The sequence below is a fragment of the Syngnathus scovelli genome, chromosome 6, assembly GCF_024217435.2.
Source record: "Syngnathus scovelli strain Florida chromosome 6, RoL_Ssco_1.2, whole genome shotgun sequence".
Classification (NCBI taxonomy): Eukaryota; Metazoa; Chordata; class Actinopteri; order Syngnathiformes; family Syngnathidae; genus Syngnathus; species Syngnathus scovelli.
Window position 1 is genome coordinate 9735623 of NC_090852.1, and position 25114 is coordinate 9760736.

At 40.3% G+C, this 25114-nt stretch overlaps 1 protein-coding gene across 4 annotated transcripts in view; it reads right to left on the minus strand.

Annotated features, from left to right (window-relative positions):
* ccnd2a (cyclin D2, a) overlaps nt 1–25114 on the minus strand; it is a 126297-nt gene that overhangs the window by 73112 nt on the left and 28071 nt on the right. For 3 of the 4 annotated variants that reach the window (XM_049722767.1, XM_049722768.1, XM_068651086.1), the window contains one exon: nt 12033–12214. The gene's annotated coding sequence lies outside the window, so the exon portion shown is untranslated. Of the gene's footprint in view, nt 1–12032; nt 12215–22980; nt 23140–25114 lie in introns of those variants that run through there. The other variant, XM_049722769.2, reaches the window with a different exon arrangement.

The following is a 25114-nucleotide window of genomic DNA, read 5'->3' on the forward strand; positions in this document are numbered from 1 at the left end:
CCCAGAAAGGAGAAACGCAGTTGGGGTGTTTGGGGATGATTCCCCCTTTTGTCCCATGTCTTTTACATAATCAATTTTCTTTGGCATGTACTAAATAAAGTCATATAGTGGTACTAATGTTTTAATATAACGCCATGTGTCAATGGCACAGTTATGACCACGCTCCCTCTGTATCTTGATTCATTAGCAGGCGAAGGGGGCATCATTTGTTCTATAGCCAGCTTGAAAGAAGGGCGCGAAGATGAGCAAAGTAACAAGAGGGAATGAGGGAGGGGCACGAAGGGCGGGGGGGCTTCAAGAATAATAGGAGAGCATCAGGGAAGCTTGAGAATGAGAAGAAAAAGAGGGGTAAAAGGAAAACAAAAGGAGGAGGATGAGAGAAGGTTGAACAAGGAGCAAAAGAAAGAATATGGAGGGAAAAAAAGTGAAATGGTAGAACATCTGAAGGGGAATGCTGGGCTCAGCAAGTTAATAATTACTGATTAGCTAGACCGGTCCTACAGGACGGTCGTTCCGTCCTTGGCTTGGGAAAACAACATAAAAGGGTGCCGGCTGTTTTATGACAGGACATGAAAGCGTGGTAGCTATCGGTAGACATTAGCCTTATCAATAGCCGATCACTGGAGCTGGCCGGGCTATATGAAGCAACAAGGGCAGTGTTTTTTTCCCAGGAGATAACTGACACATACTTCGCCCCACATTAGCATGTACTGTGGCGACAGGCAGGTAGAGACGAATAATACGTTAAAAGGAAGACAATGAGAGGCTTGAGATGGCCACTTTTGCCAAATGCCAGACAACCTGGCAATGTGTCCAGATCAATGATCAGATGGAGAAGGCAACCTCGCATGCAAGTGATGCCATGAACATAGGCTGCGTTCCTGATCCTCCACAACAGGTCCTGGACTGGATTGTACACACAAATGGATAGGAATAAGAGGTTAACAAGTGCAGTCACCTTTTAATCATTGAAAAGAACACAATGACACAAGTTGGTCAGAGTGTTTTCCCCTGAAGAGGAGTCCATAGGTTCAACTTACTCAACTTGAATGACTGGAACATTTGAGAGGTTTACAACTGTTACGTCAAAACATTTTGGGAAGGGTCTTATTTATCTTTGCGCCACACCATAACCTACTTGCAAAGAAGCACATGTACTATTGTCCTTTGCTACTGCGCTAACACCCCGGTGCCATTGCACTACGTTTGAGCGGATTGATTTTTGCGGGGTAGGGTCATCCTGAACAGCTGCTGATAGACTTGCAATTCATCTCCAGTTCAAAGAATTTTCAGGTCGGTCAGTGCCGTTGCTGTTTGCACTTTTCCGGTAGACTCTGTCTTGAGGGTAGCAAGGGCATTTAGATAATTTGTAAGTCACGGGTCAGCCCAGAATAATAGACATAATCAATAGAGCTAATCCCCAGACTGTTCGTTTAATCGCTTCATGGCAACTTTTAAGTCTGGAGTCCATATTGGGCTGTGGCAAATGCAAAGGATTTAATCTTACCATCTGTGTGGAAACCCCTGGAGGCATTTGGGTGTATTAAGTGCGTGATTCACTGGAAAGTATCCCACAATTCTGAAATTAAAATATTTACGAGAACTGGTGAATGACCTTTATCAAAATATAATGCACCCGCAGTTGAATAAATGCTAGTCCAATCTGGCTTGTTTTACTTCTCATGTTAGATTTATTTGCAATGCTCAACATCTGGCACCAACTTCAAAGCGCCAATGCAAAGTCCAGCATTTGTACATTTACCATATCTCTCCTGTTCTGCAGGAAAAGTCATCCCCCTTGTTTACACCCGTGTTTGTTTTAATTCCAACTCATGGTGTTTTGCTCTCTCAGCTGACTGGCTGGCATACCTCTCAAGAGTACAAAGTCCCAGAGTTAAAGCTCACACACACATACGACTGGTGGGACACCAGAGCAACACGTAATTTACACAAATGTGTGCAGAATGCCACACTGATATATCTCAACAAACATAATATAAGAAAAAATAATTCTGTAAATAAATACACAGAATACGGCAAACCTTCATGCATAGGGTCGACCACTCGAAAGGTCGTAGTGTCACGCCATCCCGGCCAATACTTGATACATCCTTGTATGAGCTTGACAAAGCAGGAAAGGGCACTCAGCAGCCTTTGAACACTGGAAGTTTGCATAAGAAAGCTCAGGTTACCAGTGAACTGGACTCATGCCCAAACCTGAAGGGTACTATGCCTCTTGATGTATGACTCAAACGACATTTTCAAGGAAATTGCACTTTCCAATGCAAGATGAAAGGAATAGAGTTAATATTCAGAGTGTAAAGATAATTATAAACAGATATTGGGTATTAACGATCAATTCCAAGGTTATGCGGATTTAAAAAAACTGACATGGATCTCAGCAAGATTTTCCCATTGTGACTCTTAAACCAGGATATTTATTTCTGAATAATAATACTACTACTTCTACTACAACAACCAATAATAATAATGATATTCAAGATACCCATGTTTATCGATCCCACTTGGTTTAGTAAAACAACACATTTATTGTCAATAATCAATTCATACATTTAATAGGTGGTTAGCACTGGGTTTAAAATAACAGTCAAGGTGATTGGCTCGTGCAATCATCAATACTCTGCTGCACACAAATGAAGGATGCAGTGGATGTTTGGTGGACAGTTCTGACAACTAATGGAGAGAGTTCTTGACATGGTTTCTCAATAGTATAGTGGTTATACTGCTGACAGAAAGAGAAAACTTTGCTATTATGCTCAGTTAAAATTATCCTAATCTGGACATAGACTGTAATCTTTTAATTAACAAATAAAAATAAAAATCAATTTGGTCAAAGAGAATAAAAAGTAAAAATTACCCGTGTTATCAAAAAGCAGACGTTACATCTGATGACATGCCACTCATAATAACATGGCTTTATCCCTAGAAAAAGCCTGGAATTCAGATTTGCTGGCCATCATTCAAGGAGGAGATGGAATATGTCATAGATACTCTCAATCAGTAAAAGAAATCATGCAAATTTATTTGAGTTTCACATCATTGCCTTCAGACGGTCGTATTATTGCTAAGGAATCGGATTTGGTTCTTTCCCAGTCAAACATGGGGTTTGATGGACCTATGATGCTCCACCCTAGTTGCGTCCGCTGTGCAAAAGCCTCATTCGTAGTCCCGATAATGACTTCGAGAGGAGCGAGTGCTGATGGACAGTCATATCCTATCAAAAGACCCACGCTACAGTTTTGAAATGGTGGTAGTTTGTCTGCTAGGTGTGCCAGATGTGGCCATTGTAGTGCAGTCTGACTGGTAGGAATCTGACCCTTATTCATTGGTATGAAGTCACGGGCGTACGCTTGCTTGATCTGAATTTGACTGTCCAAGTTTAGTCCTCTTACTTGTAGATCTTGAACATTCTTGCTTGCTATTATTGTGTTGGTAGCAGTCATAGTGCTCAGTTTTAGTTTAACTGACTGGATACCCACATTCAGTTTGTCAAGCACATCTTCTAAGATGAATGTGGAACTGCTCTGTGCATCTAATATGGCATAGGTTAGTACTTCCTTATCTGGCTCCACAATTGATGAGACAAAAACTGGAACAATACTTGATGTAGCAAAAGAACGTTTTGTTGATGAGTGAATGAGAAACTTTTGCACCCCGGGTCTTCTGTGGTCTTCTGTGGGAGAAAAGTAATTCTTTGCAATACTTGCGGGTCTTTTAACCGTCTTTGTATGGAGGCTGGTTTGATGACAACGGTGACATATGCTACAAACTTGCCTTCGTTTGCATTCTCTGATGAAGTGTCCCTTCTTTAGACATCCAAAACACAGATGATTGCCATGTATGAAGGTTTTCTTTGTCTCAAGAGTCTTTGCTGCAAAGATGGGGCATCTCGCCAGGTCGTGGCCTTCCTTTTTGCAAAAAAAGCACAACGGTATAATTTTGCTGCTGGACACCATTTGGGAGACGGTATTCTTTGGTTGTGTGCTTGTTTTTGGACTCCTCTTTTGCTTTAGTGATTGATTACCCAAGGAGTTCATAATGAGTGGTGAGGCGATATGACTGCGGAGAGTCCGTGCTTCTGTTTTCAGAAAGTGTGTGAAACAAGCAAAACTAGGATATTCGTGATAGGTTTCGAGTTCATCAATGACAATTTGACTCCACTTGTGTATGATCCATTCAGGCAATTTTTCAACTAACCTATAATTTTCCTCACAACTGTTCAAAAAAGTTAGTTCATCACCATTTACAACTGCTCCACTGTAGCTTTGCAAGAAGTCTGCAAATGCTTTAAGTGCCAGTGGATCATTATCTCTGATCTTGGGCCATCTCATCAATTTATCTCTGAATGTGCGCTCTAGAACAAAGGGGCTATCAGTTGTTTCTCGGAATACTCCTGAAGCTTTATTGCATGTCTTTTGTTCATCTCGGTGGAGGAAACCTCCAGCTTGGCATCCTTCAACAACAGGACAATTTTTCAGTGCAACCATCTTCGTTGTTGGTGGCTTTTTGTCAATAAAAAGAGAGTTTTCCCGGTCAATACATTTCCGGGGATTACTGCTGAAGGTTGTCGGCTGTGGGACTTGTGGAATATCCATACTTGTTGAACTTGCTTGAGTCTGACTTAAAGGCTCCCGAGTTACTGAAATTTTAGGCGATACTGGTTGAGTAAGGAATGCTGCAACATTTGGGTTTGTTGTAATGCTCCCTCGAGTGTCTTTACAAACAAAGTTACTCTGAGTTTCATCCACAAAACGGTTAAGACCTTTGCAACCGTCGCATGGCCTCAAAAGCATCTGAGGATTTTTGGTTTCCTTTTCTGCTTGTAACTGTTGCAATTTAGTTCTCTCCTCTTCGAGTCTCAGCTTCATCTCAAATTCTTTATGCTTGATTTCAGACAGCAGTGTTGCCTCTCTAAGTTTCCATTCCTTCTGCTTCAATTCGGACAACAACATTGCCTCTTTAAGTTTCCATTCTACTTCTTTCTGATTCATTTCTGACTGCAGCATTGCCTCTCGAAGTTTAAAGTTGCTCTCCCATATGTTGAGCTGTTGCTGGTGAGCTTCTGCATCCATTCTTCGACTTGAATTTGAATGCTCACTGGATTTTGGAGACTCTGAGATGACTGGAAATGAGTCTTCTCCTTTTGCAGGGTGTGACATTTTGGTTGTGTAAATCTATTGTAGCTTATAGTACGACTAGTATCTTAACCCAAACTATCGTCAATTGGTATAGTCCTTTAGCAACTCCTCCAAAATCTTGTCTTGTCCCTTTGAATGTAGAAGTCAATCCAGATCTTGAGTTCGCTTTTAACTGTTGTGACATGGCATTATCACACTGGTGCTTGGAGTTTAGCAACACCGTTGTTCCTCAAGAAAGTAAAAAAACAACAGAATGAAAAAAAAAAGAATACCTGTCTGTATACTCAAATTTTACAACTGAAAAAGTCCTACAAAAACTATGTAAAGCACATCATATTCTCAGATGAAAATAAATGACTACAATTAGTATTTTTAATGGTGGTTACATACCAAGTTATGCTTATCTCTCTCTGTTTTTTGTAGCATATCTCTCCTCACATTCCCTTACAGTTCTCCGAAGTGTGCAATGACCCCCAATTGTGCAAGCGCTCTATACTATATGACATCACCTTACATCATCCGAGTAAGTCTTCCCACATTGAAACAGGTTCATGTCACCTTAAAGGCTTACGTTGCAATAAAGAATTGCATCAGCAACATTTTCACAGCTTTGTTAATTGGAGGCAATGTTGTCAGCCGAGGCAGGTGTTAAAACTTCATATTTCAATAACCTTAAACATAATTTGTCATGTTTCATTGGATTAACCTTCAATGCCTGTACATCATGAGTCATGAATTCAATTACAATCGGTGAGGTCAACGTTACATTTCTTCCTTCTGTGTGGTCGCACCCCACCGATGTCTCACACGACAGCAAGTCAAAATGACAATTTTTGTGCAACTTTAGAGTAAAATTTCATGTTGGTTCAAATTTTAGAGCCATTCAACTTTAGGGTTTCCATATGAAGAAATCAGGAGAAATAACAGTAAAACAAAGAAGGCTTTGTTGTTCAACTGCTTATTTTATAACATAGAGCCGACACACTCTGATAGTAATCTGATGTTGATTTAGAACAAAACAGTAAATGTGGGATGTGAGTAATAGCATGTGTGCTTGTGTGTGATCTATATGAGGGTAGACGTTTGTGAGCAACTTGCACTGAACGAGATCGTATTTCCAGGCGGGCTAGACCAGCTCATGACTTAATCATGTCTGGCCCCAAAAATGGGGTAGATCCAAGTGCATATCAACAGAAACTTTATTGCAGAAGTGTAGCATATTTCCACACTTCCTGCGAAAAAAGAACTAGTGCAATGCTTCTGGTTAAACAGGAAGTATAGTCTGCATATGCTCATCTAGAAAAAAAGATGAATTACACAATGAAACCACTCATTTGTAATAGTTCCTATGATAACATTTGATAGAACAGCTTTCAAATATGATTAAGCTGGTGTTTACATGACAACAGCATTAATAAAGCGTAGGGGTGACTTTTCTTTTTTTTTTAATCACAAATGACACCCATCCATCTATTGTAACCATCATTTATCCAACTGAGGGTCGCTGGAGCCTATCCTAGCTATGTTGAGCAAAAGGCTGACTACACACTCAAATGGTCGCCAGTCAATCCTAGGGCACATATAAAGACAAACAACAATTTACGCTCACACCTGTCAGGCTCGAGTACTGTCACTACGCCAGTGACTCACAAATGTCAAATGCCGAAACCTGAGTATGCTGTCATTTGAGTTTTTAAAACCCCCCAAAAGAATCCTGGGTACCCCTTTTGCAAATGTTTGGTCATTCAAAAATGATTGGGTTCCCTCCATCAAACGGGGCATTCAGTTTTGGTATATCTAGGTGCTGGGTGAAGATGTTGATTTTTTTGTAGGAATGCTGGATAACTTATACGATATAAAAACAGTTTTGAAAAAAGATTGTCAGAACCCGGTTTCTACTGTATTTTCCGCACTGTAAGTCGCAGTGTTTTTTCTTGGTTTGGGACTTGTACTCTGGAGCGATTTATGTGTGAAATTATTAACACATTATTATATCATTTCAGTCTGTTGTTGCCTCTATTCTATTTTTATTTTAAATTGCCTTTCAAGATGACATGTCTATTCTTGGTGTTGGATTTTATGAATTTTATTTTATAATTTTATTTACAAATAAATTTCCCCCCAAATTGTGACTTATACTCCACTGCGACTTATATGTCTTTTTTTTTTCTTTATTATGCATTTTATGGCTGGTGCGACTAGTACTCTGGAGCGACTTATAGTCCGGAAAATATGATACTTAAGAAAATGTTAAAAAACTATAGTATAAAATAAAGTTTTTAGTGTCAACCAACATATGAAAACGTTTTTTCCTTCACTGTGACATGCGATTATTATACAGCAAAATACCATAACATCCTGACTCTTCACCCCTCCAAGATGTGGGTAGCTGTACTGTGAGGATGCGGATCAAACACATGAGCCTGGGGCTGATTAGATCCAATTCCATTTTGTTACCAAGGCCTGCACTTATTTTCTGACATCAACCATACGGAGCCCTTACAGAGGCCTCCTCGTCTCATTCAAAAGATGAGGAATGGAATGGGCTGACTCAAGAGCATCTGACTTCCATTGCTGGGTGCAGCTTGTGTGTTCCATTTGGCCTCTAGTATTCAGAGATGCACAGCACTGTTACCAGAAGCCCACTCCACTCTCAAACACACATGATGATGTCATTGAGGTTCAATCATTACAGCTTGGAGATGATTCTGTGTTGCGCTGGTTGAGTTGCCATGTTTCTCGCTTATGGCGCACAAAGAATCTAATTACAGAAGGTAAGAGCTACAAGTGTTAATATCTTAACTGTGATGAACTGTAAGTTTCCCTGATCATTTTACATAAACTCACTCAACATCAAAAAGAAGGCTCAGGACAAAATGATTCAGAGATGTAAAATCAAAACTTGAATGTTTTTTCTTGAAGTCTCTACTTTAATCTTTCGATTGTAACTCAGAATAATCTTTCTCCTCATACAGGTTTTAGTGAGACTTTTGGATTCCAAATAAGCGGGCTCCGAGATCCAAAACAATGATTAAAAGATTTACAAATTCTTTCACTTTCATTTTACGCTGTAATGGCTGTTAAAGATTAAGTATGTCAATATATCTACGTATATTTAGTCACTTATTATATTTTATCGCAGTGTACAATAAGAATTTCTAACCCAATGTGTTTGACTGTCTGTTCTTCCCACCGTTTATTGCAAATTTGAAAGGAGCAAGTGTGTGATGCAATTGCTGTTAAAGGTCAAGTGCGTCAATATATTCACGTATATTTAGTCACCTATTCTATCTTATCACAGTGTACAATAAGATTTTCTAACCCAATGTGTTTGATTGTGAGTACTTCACACCGTTTATTGCAAATTTGAAAGGAGCAAGTGGGTGTTCGGATAAGGTGAAGGACACTTAAGGAGCCCAGGTAACGCGACCCAAATGGGCCATCTGCTGTACCCACAACCAATAACAGAAGCTAATAAGCATCAGATCCAACCAATGTCAGTCGAGATAAAGACGACGCAGTAAAATGAAACAATCTGCTGCTTTGACACCATGAGCTGGCGAGCTCGTCATTTCACTGCTGGGCCAGGGGCAGGAATGTGCTCTTTGAACCAGCTTTATTTAACAGCGGAGCAGCATGCGCACAGCACGCCCCGAGTCTCAGAGTTGGCAGAGGGACTGTTTGCTCCTAGCGTGGGCACATCAGACGTAAAGGGGTGGGAGGGCGGCACCAGGTCAGGGAGCTGGCATTCTCACCCCTGGCACAAGTTGCTCCCCTTGGGGGCGTAGGAGCTGACACTGGGATCATGGGGAGCACCAGACAGACAGGGGCCTATCAAACAGCTTGTGACCATAACCAACAGTGGCAGAGAACAATGAACGCAATTATTTACAAGAACACAGTCCAAGTCTCTTTAAGGCTCTCCCTATTACGCATGTTTACTCTCGCTCTCCTTTTGGAGAGCAGCAAGGAGGGGCTGTGACCCTGTCTGTACAGTTCTCAGCGGGATTTTTCATGGTGCCCAGGGCTACCCTGCTATTCATGCTCCATTGCCATCAGAGTCCAGCTGCAGCCTTTTTCCTACCAGGCGCACATTTTGACAAAGGTCAAGGGAGACAAATCAAACCATATCAAACGGGTCAGATGTACGAAACAGGAGGAACATGAATGTGATTTTCCATCAAGAAATGTTGCCGGTTCAAACAATAATATTGGGGAATAATCACTTTTATTCATTCATTACACAAAAGAAATCAATTTCCTATTGATTCGCAAAAAGGCAAAAAATCTACCCACACCGGCACATTTACAGTATGTACGCTCTAGCATTCAAAAATTCAAATATTATGGGCGATATATGCACAGTGCAACTTTTAGGTCGAAGCATAATTAATAATTTTGACCTTTGATGTAAACATTGATGACATGATAAAATGATTCCCTCTAAAATTGGCTATTTTCCAGGGGGTTTAAATACTGGGGTGTAGAGTCTGTCGACTGATGCAGTGTTTCAAAAATATATCAAAGATAAATCCTTACATTTGCACCTGAAGGTATACTGGCATATTTTCTCAGGAAGTCTGTCAGGTTTTGATGAACTAATCAATATTGTTTCGCATTTTTGCACAACAAATTGGCCACGTCTACCTCACAGTTCAGAGGCTCAGTGTAGATATATAGAAAGTGGATGGATTATTTACATTTTTAAATATTGTAAATATGTGTTATATCATAATTATTATATCATTATTATATTACATTATAATATGTATTATTATTATATTCAATATTGTAAATATGGTATCTATCTGCCATCCTTGTCTGCACACCTGATTAAGGTTTGATGGTAGGTTTGATTCTGGAACTGATTATTTGTATTGCTATTATTTTCATTGTTCTAAAATCGGACCAAAACTAAGGTTGACCAGGACCATGTGTGTGAGCCTAGAGCTTCCACTGTACTGTCTTTCACATGTGTTCATGCAGGAACTCAATTGAAATAGTCATAGTGACTTTTAATTATATTCTTTTTCCGCAAAGCTTGCTGCCATTTCCGTGGTTTCCAGATGACAGTGGAATGTGGCAGAGGGTCGTTCTATAAACAACAAACAACAGTTATCTTGTTTGCCACCGTCTGTGTCAAGTGGCACACAAAGCCAAGCCTAGCATCTGAGAGGCGTCTGCTCTTCTTTCTGCATTTAGCCTTGTCCCTTTCAATGGTTTATAAAAGTGTGGATGTGTGTGCACGCCCTCGGGTGTGGGTCTGTATTCACAGCACAGCACAGTGCTTCTCTGTATTGTATGCTTCGGCTGGCGAGAAGAAAAAAGGCAGAAACAAGAGTGCGGGGGCAAATGAGGAAGAGCTGCCAGCTCACTCGAGAACTGTGGGGAGTACCCCAAACCCCAGCTGCCCAGGACTGGCTGACAGTTTCAGGCCAGTGCCAACCATCCTCAGGCTTCAAGGAGATGGGCCAGACAAAATGGTAGGAAAAAAATTCTAAATAAACATATCTCAGTTTATATACCTACTATATAAAATGCCATTTGGTGCATACCATGATGATGTGAATACTGTTCAATATAGGAAACACAACAATGTATTTTCCTGATACAAACCAAGTATCAGTGTTCATATTTTAAGAAGCACTGGAATATAAACCAGTGTACTTTCTGAGTAGCAACAAAATGTGTATGCACAATTGGTGGACTGAATGACTTTCTTTGTGGGGGTTGGCAACATAGAAGAAAACAATGTTTATCTGCAACTCTTCATTACATTATTTATGTAGGAATCAAAGAAGCAAGTTAATTTTGCAGATAATTGCACTTTTAGTTGCATCAGTAGCCGAGATAAGCCAGAGTTACAAATCGTTAACTGGTGGTGCTTATTCTGGCAAACACCAACCATGCGTTAGAAATAAACAATGTGCCGCAAGCTCTACCTCCACGATACAATCGCAGCAAGCAAGCAATATACACTTTGAACTTGTGGATTTCTTTTGGTAAGATTGATTTGCTCTTAAAATCTAAGATCAGATACATATCAATGTACAAATTCTCACGCTCTGATAAAATTCAGGCAGGACAAATACGGTACAATAGTCGATAGGAGAACGTACAAGGTAACTACTGTAAACAGTAATAATTGCCTGTGGAAATCCCCACTGGGGTGTGGACACCATTGTCTGAGAACTGACCTAGGAATTAGTCTGGGGCTACAAAACCAGGGCACCTGGCATACAACTAACTATTTTAATTAGTTCATTAGAAGGCCACTCCTCTATGGTACATCCCTCCCATTTTTAAGGTCTGCATTTTCCTGTCTGACTTTTCCGACAGACCGAACATATGTGCACATGATGGCACAAAAGCTTGGTGCAGTGTTAACTTCATCATGGGTTCACAACTGGGTACATGCAACAAGAAGTGAATCCCACAGTGAGAGGACATTATTTAGTTTAGAGAAGGAAGACAGCCGTTGGGTATGGTGTGGAGTCCATTGGAATCGCTCGTATATGATACAGTATCTACTTTATTTCCCCAAATGGAATACAAAGATTGGACAAGGTTGTATAAACTTGCTGCTGAATAAATTGAGATGAGTGACCACAATCGTATCAAACACTTTTGGGATGAAGTTGCGCATAGATCCAAAGGCACAATGTCCAAGAGGGGCCAAACAGCCAACATCCATCTTTTTCTTTGTTTCACCCAAATGCCTATTGTACCATTACCACCCACCTGAAACATGCTAATGACATCAGGTCTCCATCAACAGAGGACATTGTAGAATGAAAAAATATGGGGGCCAATGTAAAGCCTCCGAACTCAAAATCTAAACGATTGCGATAATTATTGAAAGATGTGACTTACATTTTAAGTATGCTCAGATGCAAGATCACTTATTTGCTGGTCCATTCGGCTTTGTTTATGAGATCTTTCATGTGTGGCAGATGACCGCTTTCCAAGAATGAAACAGACTTTCTGATGCATGTTACTTCCATTGTGTGATGCCTTCTGAGTGGTTTGTGTCAACATTGGTGCTGGGTAGCCATCTGTAATCAAGCATCAAAAAACATCGTAAGAACAGGAGCTATTTAAGCTTCTCTTCTCCACACAGTATTGTGGACACCTGATGTCTAGTGAATGAGTGTTCCTCGTGCCAAAACCACCCGGTGTAGCCCACCCTGTCATTGGCAATAAAACAGCCAAGCTGACAATTATCATCTACCTCACTGCCCTTGCTAACAAGCTGACAGGATGGGCAGCATCTGTCTGGCTGATTAACACTATTTCTGTACCCCCCCCCCCCAAAAAAGCACACTTATTTATGTAATTTGTATTAATCCCTTGAGTTTATCTCAGAAATTGCAGTGTAGACAAAATACATAAATCACCATAAAAAAAATAAGAATTGTAATTGTGTTAAACAATGTTTGTGAGTATTTTTTAAATGATAGAAAACTTAAAGTACAATTGAAGTGCCTTCAAGGTTGTGATACAAACGCAAAATATCATGATAAAAGCCAGTGGAACAAAAAAGGGATGCTGTGGGCTTTTAAGCAATACAGTGACCAATGTAATACTGCTCATAATGTTGTTTAAAATCACATGCATTTAAGTTAATGAATGTCTTTATTGATATACTATTTTATAAAGGAGTATTATTTCTACTTTCAACCACAATATTGAATTGAATAAGACCGGATGTTCTTGGAAACTGTCTCAAATACATTTTTATAAGTAGCGTACAAATACCATTGTCACCTCCCCATTGTTTTTAAGAGGTCATTGCACAGGATAAGGCAACAACAGAGACTTAGTACAACAATATAGAAATATAAAAAGCTGATAATAGCTCAGCCTCTTGGACCTTATCTGACAGAAAACCTCCATAAAACTTGAGTCTGAGAATTTCTTTTAGAGAATTATGACTGGAATTGAACAATGAAAGAACGACATTTTAAGAAATATTATTATGGTCCGAAGATGTTGCAAACTAGTGATTTGATGTGGTGTGGCGATGCGGACCACTACGTATCACAATCCATACCGTGTTTTGGTCTTCGGATCTGTTATTAAAAGACATAATATACTGTTTTCCACTGGGATATCTCAGCGGCAGTTGACGCTGACAAATTATGAGTAATTTAGGAATTGGCCCATACTCTTGACAGCTAAAGTGGAAGTGCTACATGCAAGTGATGAGTGTTTATGAGTTAAAAATACATTTCACATCTGCACATCTTACGTAACTACAGTACAATCTGAGTGCATTTAACATTTTTCAAGCACATTTTAATTAGTCCATTTCGAGGTTTGAGACTGTGGCATGAAGTGGGTAATCCAGTCCTGACCTATATTCATCTTGGTGAGAAGTAGAAAGAGGGATGTTCAAAGGCAATGTGTCTGCTAAATATGATATATGTATAGATTTCAAGGAAATGAAAATGAGGCCAGGCCAATGAGAGTGGCAAGATGGCTTTGGTGGCCACTTAAATAGCCAACCATCCATCTGTGTTTATAAGCACGTTGAATTTGGTCACACAAAATTATGTTTGGGAATAGATTATGGTTTGCATTCAAAAAAGCACTCTGATTATGGTTCACATCAATCTAGAGTATTTGGGGGCGAATTGACTAAGGGATTACACTTGTAATTCATTTGAGTGCGAAAAAAAATCTATTGGACAATGTGCTGACATTGCCTAAAGATTGATTCATTGATTATGACTGAAGCCTTTAAGGCTGGATTTAGTTATTTCAAGGTTGAAGTGACCCAATCCAGATTTTGTCCTCTGTGACGGTTCAGATTCATTTCATGGCAAACATATTTGGTAGCCTCTGATCGGATTCATGCCTTGTGAATAAATAATGCATCTGGTACATCTAATCACGTTCCTATTTAATGTGGATTGGGAGACTGATGTCAATAGTAGAAAAAAAAAAAAACAGTCAATGCAGCAATCAGTATAGTCATGTTGGATGGGACTCTCTCAACCTAAATCCCCCACCCCACAACACTCATAACAATAAACAGTGGTGCATGGACGACAGATGAATGAAAGCCCCTCAGACTTAAATAGGTGTTGGGAATTTCATAAAAATTTAAATGATGTCACTCATATCTTCTTTAATTATGTTCTAATGTTTCTGTGAATAAATCAAGTTATTCAATCAACAATAAATTAAACCCACACAAATCAGCAAGCAAACTATACTTCTATGTCATGAAGCCCTTAATAACCCCTCTAACGGCCATCAATACGGCTGAAACATCAAAGCTTGGAAGGGTGCCGCATCCCCAAAGTCAAAATGTCTCAGCTTGGATGAGATCCTACTTGTTCTTAACATCCTTGCCAATGAGATAGTCAGGCTCCTTCAGACTAACGAACTTCTTCTTGGCTGGGATCTGCTTGCTTGTTCTCACAAGATCCAACACATTCATAACCACACTTGCCTGTCGAACAAGATCAAGGGCAGGACATTTTAAACAAGCTAATTCTGAAGGTGTTGCCAAATTCTTTTTTTTTTTTTGATTGTTGAAATGAAAAGCAAAATATATGTTGTTAGAAATTATTAACAATTATGAATTTAAATATAATATGCCATTTTATTGACTAATGATGAGTCCAGGTGTACTTCACCGCTCACCCAACGTCAACTGGGATAATTTATAATTGCTTGTATTAATTTTAATCAAATCAACAAACTTTTTTTTTTCATAATTGTATTGTTTGTTTGTTAACAACTTTGCCATTTCTTGGCCATAAGTAATACATCAGTAAAAATGAGATATGCTAAGAAACAACAATAATGTTTTTACTTCTGGGCCAGTGACTGGTGGTGAGTGCATAGAGATGCCTTTTGAAAAACAGACCGTTAAAGAAAAGTGGAGATTGTTGTGTAAAATACTACAGTGTTTATCAATAATAAAAAAAAAAACATCATAGGTGAAAGTGTGCATATATATTGTAGTAATTTATCCATCCATCTTCCATGGGGGTCGCGGGCGTGCCAGCCGTCAACGGGCAGTAGGCGGGGGACACCCTGAACCGGTTGCCAGCCAATCGCAGGGCACACAGAGACAAACAACCATCCGCACTCGCACTCACACCTAGGGACAATTTGAAGTGCTCAATCGGCCTACCAAGCATGTCTTTGGGATGTGGGAGGAAACCGGAGTCCCCGGGGAGAACATGCAAACTCCACACAGGGAGGGCCAGAGGTGGAATCGAACCCGCACCCTCCTAACTGTGAGGCGGACATGCTACCCAGTGCACCACCGAGCCGCCTGTAGTAATTTATTGCATCCCAAACTGATAATGATGATGATCTTGGTTTTCCCTGATAACTGGCCAGCCAGATTTCCGTCACCCCAAAAATATTGGCTTGACATCCCATATAAACATATATGGAAAGGTTGGCTCTCAATAAATGCTCCAGTACAGTGTAGAGGCATTGAAGTGCTTGTGTGCTCAAATAAAAGTTGCAAAAGTCACAGGAAAAGCATTTGTGATTGAGAATTATTTCAGGAAAAATGTATGCCAGTACTTTGCACTTAGTGACTAAAATACCCTTAGAATTTTTTCGTTCTCCCTTTAGTTCAACCTCTTTAACACACACTCATAATATGTCACTCTCGTCTCTCCTTTTCTTCTGCTTGATGACCCCCAGCATCATCTTGAATATTCATAACTTATCTCTGATGAGCATGCTAAATGGGTGTCAAGATGATTTGGCCACATGACAGAACTGGGTTGTCTTTGATAAGCGCCGACTTGAGCCTAAAAAATAGGACAAGACGGACGGCGAGAAAAGAGACGTTGACCTCACAGGGTTTGTGGGGTACATATTTGAACCAATCAGATCACTGGAGGAAAACCGTTGGAGGTAGGACTGGGCAGCAATGGAGAGGTCAGTAGGGGGGCAGACCCCTGCGGTGGTCCCAGGGGTGAAAGTCATTGTCACAAGGCTTTAATGGGTCGCAAAATTCCTAAACTGACCAAAACCTGTGAACGATTGAGAAACGAAAGACATTTGTGATTCAAATAGGATCTCTGGGGGTTCCACCATGAGGTATGCAGTTGGGGAAACAAACACTCTTCCATAGCCTCAAGGACAAGCTAAGGAGGTCCTCCTGTCTCCTGCACATATTTTCCCCACAACACATCTTCATCATATTATATCACAAAACATTGGTATTTTCCTTACTGTGGTTTGAACAAAAACAAAAAGATAAATGGCATCTGGTCTTGTCTTTAAACATCAATTAGAGACAAACAAACATTAGAAGGTAACATTTTATGAAGTTCACCCAGCATGCCATTGCAGTAGGTAATAATTTGCTATTTAGTCATCATTCCATGAGAAGCCATGGCCAAGCTTGACGATAGCAATAATTCAAACCAGTTATTTCTTTGGCGTTTTCTGGCTGGCATGTTAATAAACAAAAGCGAAAATCTTCATTCAAAACTGACTTTTTATTCATGAGTTGCATCTTGCAATGGAGAGATTCCAGCTCGCTTGAAATCACTGCACATTTATACACTACAGGTACTGTTTCCTCTGCCAAGTCATTTGGCCTCACTGTCCTGTCACACATATACTAGTACCAATCACGAGAACAGAGACCACCAACTGGACATCCTCTCCTAAATTTGCTATTGGTGTTTACCAGGCATGTATAAAACATGTGCATGGACACTCATACTTGACAAAAACCTCAGAGGAAATCCCAAACCTGCTGGCTAGCTAATCTTCACTAAATCTGCCCCCCCATTGGCTTTATCTGCCTTTGTTATCAGTGCCGGTTCTGGAGAATGGTAGGGGGTCACGAGGGTAAGACTTCTTTTCCAGCATTTGCTTGCATAGAGGGGGGCAGGAGAGGAGAGTCTGTCCAGGCAAGGGGCCTCCCCTTGCTCAACTCTTCAACCCACCACACTGCAGCCCCCAACTCTGATAATTTTGGAAGTCTTTTTTTTCTTTATCCTGTCTTTTCTTCCAATTCCCCTCCTCTATAAGACAAATAAATGTGTGATGGATGAATGAGCAGAGAGAGGCAACACCTCCCCCATCAATCTAGAGCCGCTGAGCTTTGGGGAGGAGGTGGGAGCAAGTCCCTTCGTAGGCCTCCGCAAGACTCAACAGCGTGCCCCCCATGTCTCACACACAGCTACTGAATCCACACTGACAGAACCCGATTATCAGCACCACATTGTTTGAGTACAGCAACTTACAGTGCATGTTACTGCACACACAGTATACTGAAACCTGTCTGACATGTCAGACAAGATCTTGGAACTCAGTACATAACCTAGTCCATGTGTTAAAGACGCTAACCCAAATGCCAAAATAATTATTCACAAGGAAAACAATACAAATCATAGAATAAGTGAGTTAAATAGGATTGGGTAAGCAATTGTAAAGTTTTGTGTCTGCTAAACAGAGACATCTGCAATACAGTTATTCTCTCTCTCTCTCTCTCTCTCTCTCTCTCTCTTGCTCTCAGACCAATATGGACCAACCAGGAGTGAATTCCAGCATGATATCGTCACAGGGAGCAAAGGGAAGGCAGGGAAGTGGTTTTCGAAGAAAAAAAGCAAATCCTGGTATAAATGTCTGCATAGGTCGGTGGTGTTCTCAATATTCTCTCAACATTACTGTGTCTTGCTGCCGAGGCACAAAGAAATCAGTTGCGGCCATGCATGTTTACTATAAATACAGTTGTATTAGCAGCGAACGGCAGATTTGGAGCTGCACTATACATATAAATTCAGAATTAGTCGACCCTTGCAGAATTGCTGTTTGGAGGAAGGTTTTTCAAATTCCAATATTGCCAATATTTTTCTTTTTTTCTTTTTCTGTGATTTGTTCTCTTCATTATCCCCACAATACTAGTAGAAAAGATATAGTGAATGTTAAACAGCCTTTTAGGAAGAATTTTATTTTTCGCAAAGCATTTCAATGGGCTTCAATTACCGTATTTTCCGCACTATAAGGCGAACTTAAAAGCCTTAAACTTTCTCAAAAACCAACGATGCATCTTTTAATAACGTGTGCCTTTTGTGTGGACTGAGTTCCAAAATCTATAAATGTTGTTGTGTGGCTGCCGACACACTGTGTGTTACGCAAAATACGTAAAATGACAGTGATGAAACTATCAGAGGACATTACGTTTTATGTAAAATACACACGAAGATTTGAAGATTTTCCATTCTCGTGTGCTTGTGGCTCTCCTATGGGCTTCCTCTCAGCACTATGTGGTATTTGTCCCCAGCTAAAATTCAGAGAGCTAAGCACGAGCTGCAAACTTTCCCAAGGAAACCATCCAGCAGCATGCTACTGTTTGACCTCCCTTGTTGCAGAACAGCCTTGATCTCGGCCTTCTCCTGTTCTCCCACTCTACTTCCTCCAATGAGTGGGTGAACAGACCATTGTTTCCATTAAGAATCGACTCCTACTAAAACAATCTGTAATGGTAAATTTTCATGGTCACGTTTAGAGTTTGAATCTTCCTTCTTGCATATTCATATTTTGTTGATTTTGTTTCAGAAGCTGATTTTTTTTCTGGTTTTACCACTCCATGTGGGAGTTTGCCTTTTGTAGTTCATCAAAAGACAAATGTTGACATTTCCTTTCTTTTATTTGGCTGACCAACGCTTCCCTAAAAACAGTTAAATTTAGTGTATAACATCACTACAGCAAACAATAAGGTGATTGTCCACTGGGTCCAATGGGATTAACACCTGACATCATCTCGCCTTGATTCTTTAAATAGGAAATTCTAAAGCAGATGCAATCATTGAGAGAAGAGCGGTCCTGTTGGTGAGTTATATACCGTAATTTCCGGTGAATAAGGCGCAACATTCTTCCAAAAATTTGAACCCTGCGGCTTATAGTCAGGTGCAGTTTATATAAGATTTTTTTCGTGATTTTTGTGATGACTTGATCACTTTTACTCTTAACACTATTATATACAGTAAAAGCTACAAAACAAACTGACAACTCGTTTTCAAATCAGACGAGTAAAAACTGGTCAAATATTTTGAAAAAAAGATATTATTAAAAGTGAAGACAATTTGCAATTCTAGTAATGACACACGAATTTGATGCACAATTTGTCTTCGTGGGCCACATAGAATGATGTGGCGGGCCGTATCTGGCCTTGAGTTTGACACCTGTGCTCTAAACCCTTTCTCTTACTCTGCCATGTCACTCAGAGATTACACAAAGCAGTGGCGCTGTTTGGACCATCTGCATTGTATTAAAACCCAAGCAATCAGCATTTAAATTCAATTCTTCTGACATTTTGCTCACCAAAAACAAGTTGTAATGAATGTGAACTTTTAATGCATTTTATTCAGAAGGTTACTTTGAACCCTAAGGCTTAAATGGCGGCGCGGTGTATTTATGAATTTTTACGGCCTCCAGGGGGCGCTCTAGCAGGAAGCAAGAGCGAGACAGACGAAGAAGAGATAATGCGCCGAAGAAAACGTGCTAGTTTGTGTTTTGAACATTTCGCGCATCACGCAGAACGCGATCAAGACGGACATTACTGAAAGGAAGCTTTTATATACAAACCGTCATTATGGAGGACAAAAGAAATGCATATGATGCCGCTTTTAAGCTAAAGGCAGTCGATGTTGATGACATTGTGTTGCGGCACCCTTTTCTTTATTTCGTGGTCCCGTCTACTCTGGAGCTATACGTGTCGCTCGCTAGTTTAATGTAATTTAGCGCTTCGTGCATGAATAAGATTAGCATGAACAGACCCTCATCACACTCGAAGAAATGTATAAAAGCGACGACGAAAGAGAGACTGAGAAAGTGTGAGGCGAAGGATATCTAACGCTATTCCAATCGGACACTGAGGAAGACTTCGATGGTTTCAGTGCACAGGAGGAAGATGAAGACGATGAAGCTCTTTATTTTACTTTCATAAGAATGTTTTTTTTAATCAGCCCTATTAGTGCTGTGCTACCGTGTTGCTGCTGTGTTACCGCCGCGTCTCAGTGACTTTTACCGGTATGTTTTATTTAATCAAACCCTATTAGTGCTGTGTTACTTCCGTGTTGCTGCGGTATTACTGCCGCGTCACAGGCAGTGTTTGGAAAGAAATGTTAAGGTATGTTATTAAAACTTTAAAAAAGCTTTCTGTGTCCAGTATTTCTTTGTTAATAACTCGCGTGCACACTTCCGTGTTGCTGCGGTACTACTGCTACGTCACAGGCAATGTTTAGAAAGACATGTTAAAGCATGTTATTCAAACTTCAAAAAGGCTTTCTGTGTACTGTCTTTCTTTGTAAAAAACTCGTGTGCACGTGCGGCTTATAGTCCGGTGCGGCTTATGTAAGAAAAATACTAAAATACCCCAGAATTTTAGCTGGTGCGGCTTATAGTCCGGTGCGGCTTATACACTGAAAATGACGGTAATACAAGCGCGCACATCCACACACCCACATACTGTTTTTCACTGTTTTGGGAAATGTAGTTTCTGTGAATGTGAACGCGCTGTCGCTACGTGGTCACGTTGTGTTAATGAAAAGCAGCAGCATGTGGAGTTAAGTACATAATTTATTTCCTGGCAACATTTAACACTAAGTTTCATAAGGTTATCCACAAGTCATTCCTTTCTGAAACTTATTAGTCTTGTTTATTATTAGACCATCAAAATCATAGGATCAGACATCAGACCTAAGATTTTTTTTTTTTAAAACTCCTCCACAAGTCATATGATCAACTGGAGGCATTCATCTGACTGGGTGTAGAAGTGGTATGTACAGGCTTTCAAAAACTTATTTTTTTTAAATGAAATGGACTGCAACATTGGTAAAGGTTGCGTATAGCTTCAAGGTTCATACAAGGAACAGTGGCCAATGTTAATCATAAAAGAAAGTATACCTATACACAAAATAAAAACAAAATTATGTTACAGTATAAATATGTTACATAATATAATTAATCATGCCTACTAATGTGAAATACCGTAATTTCTGGACTATAAGCCACTACTTTTTACTCAAGTTTTGAACCCTGCGGCTTGTCGTCCAATGCGGCGTAGCTATGGATTTTTCGTGATTTTTGTGATGACTTGATCACTTATACACTCGTAAAAAGGCTGTGGACCGCTGTGCTGCACCACTTTGCTGGGCGGAGGGATATGTGACACGGTCACTGGGGAGAAGAGTGGTGTGTTGATCGCATGTCCATCCGCCAGGTAAATAGTGTCGTATAATTGACACAAAGAGACAGAATGAGATCAAGACGGACATTACAGAAGAAAGGAAGCTTTTATACACAAACCTTCGTTATGGGGGACAAAAGAAATACATATGATGCATACCTTTAAGTTAAAGGTAGTTGATTTGGCTCTTAACGTAGGAACTACAGTTGAATTGCCTGCAGTGAAATGGATGTTAGGCATGAGTTTTTCTTAAATTTTATGCAGGTGACACCATTTTACTCATCATCATTGTATAATTATTTCAGAAATACTACTCCCGTGTGATTATATGGAACGCATGACAAAGTGAGCGGAATTTGCACAGCCTGCCTCTGCTGCTGGCATTTGGCTGCCACTAACCCGCGATGCAGCCACTGGGCCACAGCAGCAATCAATCGTGTCATATTTTCATGATGCACATTTGCAAATTGAAAATTATCATGTTGAGATTTTAAGGCATCTTCATTATTTCCAAGGAGGCAATTTGCTTATTTTATCTCTCGCATACTTACAAAATCACTCAAGACTGTGAACTGAGTTATTTGATACTTTTGCTGTAGTGGAGATAAAAATGTTTTAGTTTTTCTATGTACATCTTTTCCATCGTTTCCCTTTTTAAAATGTAATATGTTAATAAAATGTTGAAATAACGGTAATACTATCTGGTCTCTTTAGTTTTCAGTCCAACTGCTTTCAAATGAGCAGTTCAAAAGAAATACCTAAAAATTGTGGTCAAAATTGAGATGTGACCTAATGAGAAAAAAATAATTGTGCTTAAATTTTATTTTGCCATAACGCTCAGGCCTAGTCATGATGTCAAAAACATGGGTTGGGATTGGAATAGAAGCAGTGCGTGAGAAGCACGTTCATGGCTGTGAAAATACAGGATTATGTGGCAACTAGATGGATTGGCGGCACTTCTCTGCCGCTCTCTCTGAAGTGCAGTCAAATGTCGACCTACTGAGGACTGCATTATGATACCAGGGGAAAACACATCCTCTCTGTGACCGCTTCATCTCTTTGTGGACTCTCTGGTTTCTCTTTCTATGGTGCACTGTCTAACTGGGAATGCACCTTGCTCATCCCTCGAGGACGGCCAGGAATCCACGTCTGCTCGTCACCAAAAATGTCCCACTCACTTACCCTGATACCCATTGAGACTCTGGGAACTCATGGGAACTTTCATTTCCATCTTTGGTACATTTCCTCTCAGTGACAACTACCACATCAAAGTTGTTAACTTTGACCAATAAAATACAAATCCCTCTGCCAGAGCGGATTCTGGGAAAATAGTGAGTGGGTCATGTACAATTAATGGGACCGTGATATCTTGATTGAGGGAGTTTACATTCTGTGACCAATCTCATAGCTTATTTTATCCATATATAATATCAATTATAAATTCAAATATTGCTTCTAACTGGGACAAATCATTTACTGTAAAACCATAAATTGAAATGACTTGTAAATACAAAACACAGGAAATGAGCTTATCATAATTATCAATTCAAAACCGGTAATACATACTTGGCACACTTGCAGCCAACAACAATTGGTTACATTGCCTTAAGGACTTTCCCAGATAAAAGTGCTTACCGTATCAATACTGTCCCAAGCTCCCTCCCTTGCCTGCAGTGCTGTGGTATCATTTCTGGCCTCTTTGTGCACAGGGGGATTTCCAGCCACTGAAACGGTGAGCTGGTTGGGAATGGGCGATTGACCCCTGGGCAGCCTTTTTATTTTTTTATAATATGGGAACCTAGTAGTAAACATCACAGAGTCACACTTTGTTGCACATTTTGGAGAGTAGAGTAACATAGTGACATAATGACACAGAAATAAAATGAAACCAGGGTAAATCTCCTTCATAGCCTTGCAGTGAGAAACAGAGAGGAATTGAGGCAATGTTCGAACATGTTTGTATATAGATTTGGATTCGGTTTGGTCTTTGAAAAGTGTAGCAAGTTCTCAAAAGCCATTAGGTTTCCTTAATTTGCTTCTTTGTTTATTGATTTGAAAACTGTATGACTTAAGGGAGATTCTGATTCATAGGTTCTGCTGTATAGAACAGATCCAGTGCAATATCTCAAGAACCAAAGTGGATGGGGGTTACAATACTCAAGACAAGAAAAGCTTACAGGTCATATATAGGCCCAAACGTGCTCCTCTTTTACAAGAGAAAAACTAATCAAGTGTCTCAATGACCAAATCACACAAAAGACATGTTGGTCCATTGGCCATTAACGAGCGCACAGAAGGTTAATCAGATCTACTCGGCAAATGCAGAAACCCCCCAGCTGCACAGAAACCATTCTTCTCCTAACAGACTTGTAACTGCAAAGAGACAGACGGACAGATGCAGCTTACAAAACAAGTCGTGAAGAGGAATTCCCGCCATTTGGCATATACAGTACAACAGATGAATAGCTTTTGTTGAGGGGTTTCACCGGGCCTGGTTGACAGAGGGCTAAAGTCAGTGCGCCCCGGCCGAGCAGACAGACGAGACAAAGACAGACCAGTGTATTTCACCCACAGTTTTTCTCTAGGGGCCTTTTCACCGCTAATCCACTGGGCTTGAGAGAAGCAGCAGGACAGGTCAGTAATACTGCTCTACCTCTGAGGAGGCCTTTGACTCTGGCAGCATTATGACGCCAGATAAAGGAGCTAGACGCTGCCTTCTGTGTCGCTCAAATCACTCTTGTCGAGTTGATCCTGATCCCTGACATTGTGCTGGTGGAAGCAAGGCTGGCAGGTCGGTGGCTCAGTTTGATGGCCAGGTAAGCTTCTGGAGAGCCCAGTGCTACCGCAGTCCTCCCTTGCTGGACATTCATACTACAGACTGGCTGTCATGAGATCAAAAACAAACATCCCAAACTTCCATAACCTACTCCCCTCACTGTTTTCATTTCTGTCTTTGTCTCCCACTCTTTCCCAGCTCCAGACCATACTTCTGGATGCCCAATATTATCCCAACCCACTTTTTTTTCCAAATGTGGCTAATGTTTGTGAATCAAAAGCACTCTAAATATGTCACATTCCACATAGTGCCTATCTCTGTGGTGCTAGGACTTTCTCACACAACTTAAACCCTATTTTCTTTGAATGAGAGTGCTCTATTGTTGTCGGAATTGTCCATCCAAACCCTAGCAACTTCCCCAAATCGGTATGCTGTAGGAATTTCTGGCTCCACTGCCAACTCTAGCTACCTGGTAAAGGGGATTAGGTCTGCTTTATACTTTGGTCAAGAATGCGGAATGGCTGAACTCCTGACCAAGTCAGACAGGCTTGACATTCAAAGCTTGTGTTGGAGAGTGATGCCTTCAAACTCTGGTGCCCATCACTCCACAGAAAATTTGACCACTCGATTGTAATACAGTACATGGGAAACAATAACTTAATACTATACAAAGCATACATGGGGTGATGCTTTTATGATAGTCAGGGACCAAATAAATCATGAATGAAAACTCGCACTTTAATGATGATGAAATATAATCCTCATTGCACCTTGCATTTTAGAACCTCCTCCATCAGAAATATTTTAGCAATGTCGTTAGGACCATCTACCACTCGTCTGTCCAAGTTGCTGAACGAAAATAAACGTTTTCATCATTTGCATGTCTGCATCGTGATCATACCACCAAGTAGCTAACACACAGCAGCTCTTGAATGAATGCCATCCCTGCACAATGTAGATATTTTAGATAAGACCGATGGTCGGGACTTTTGG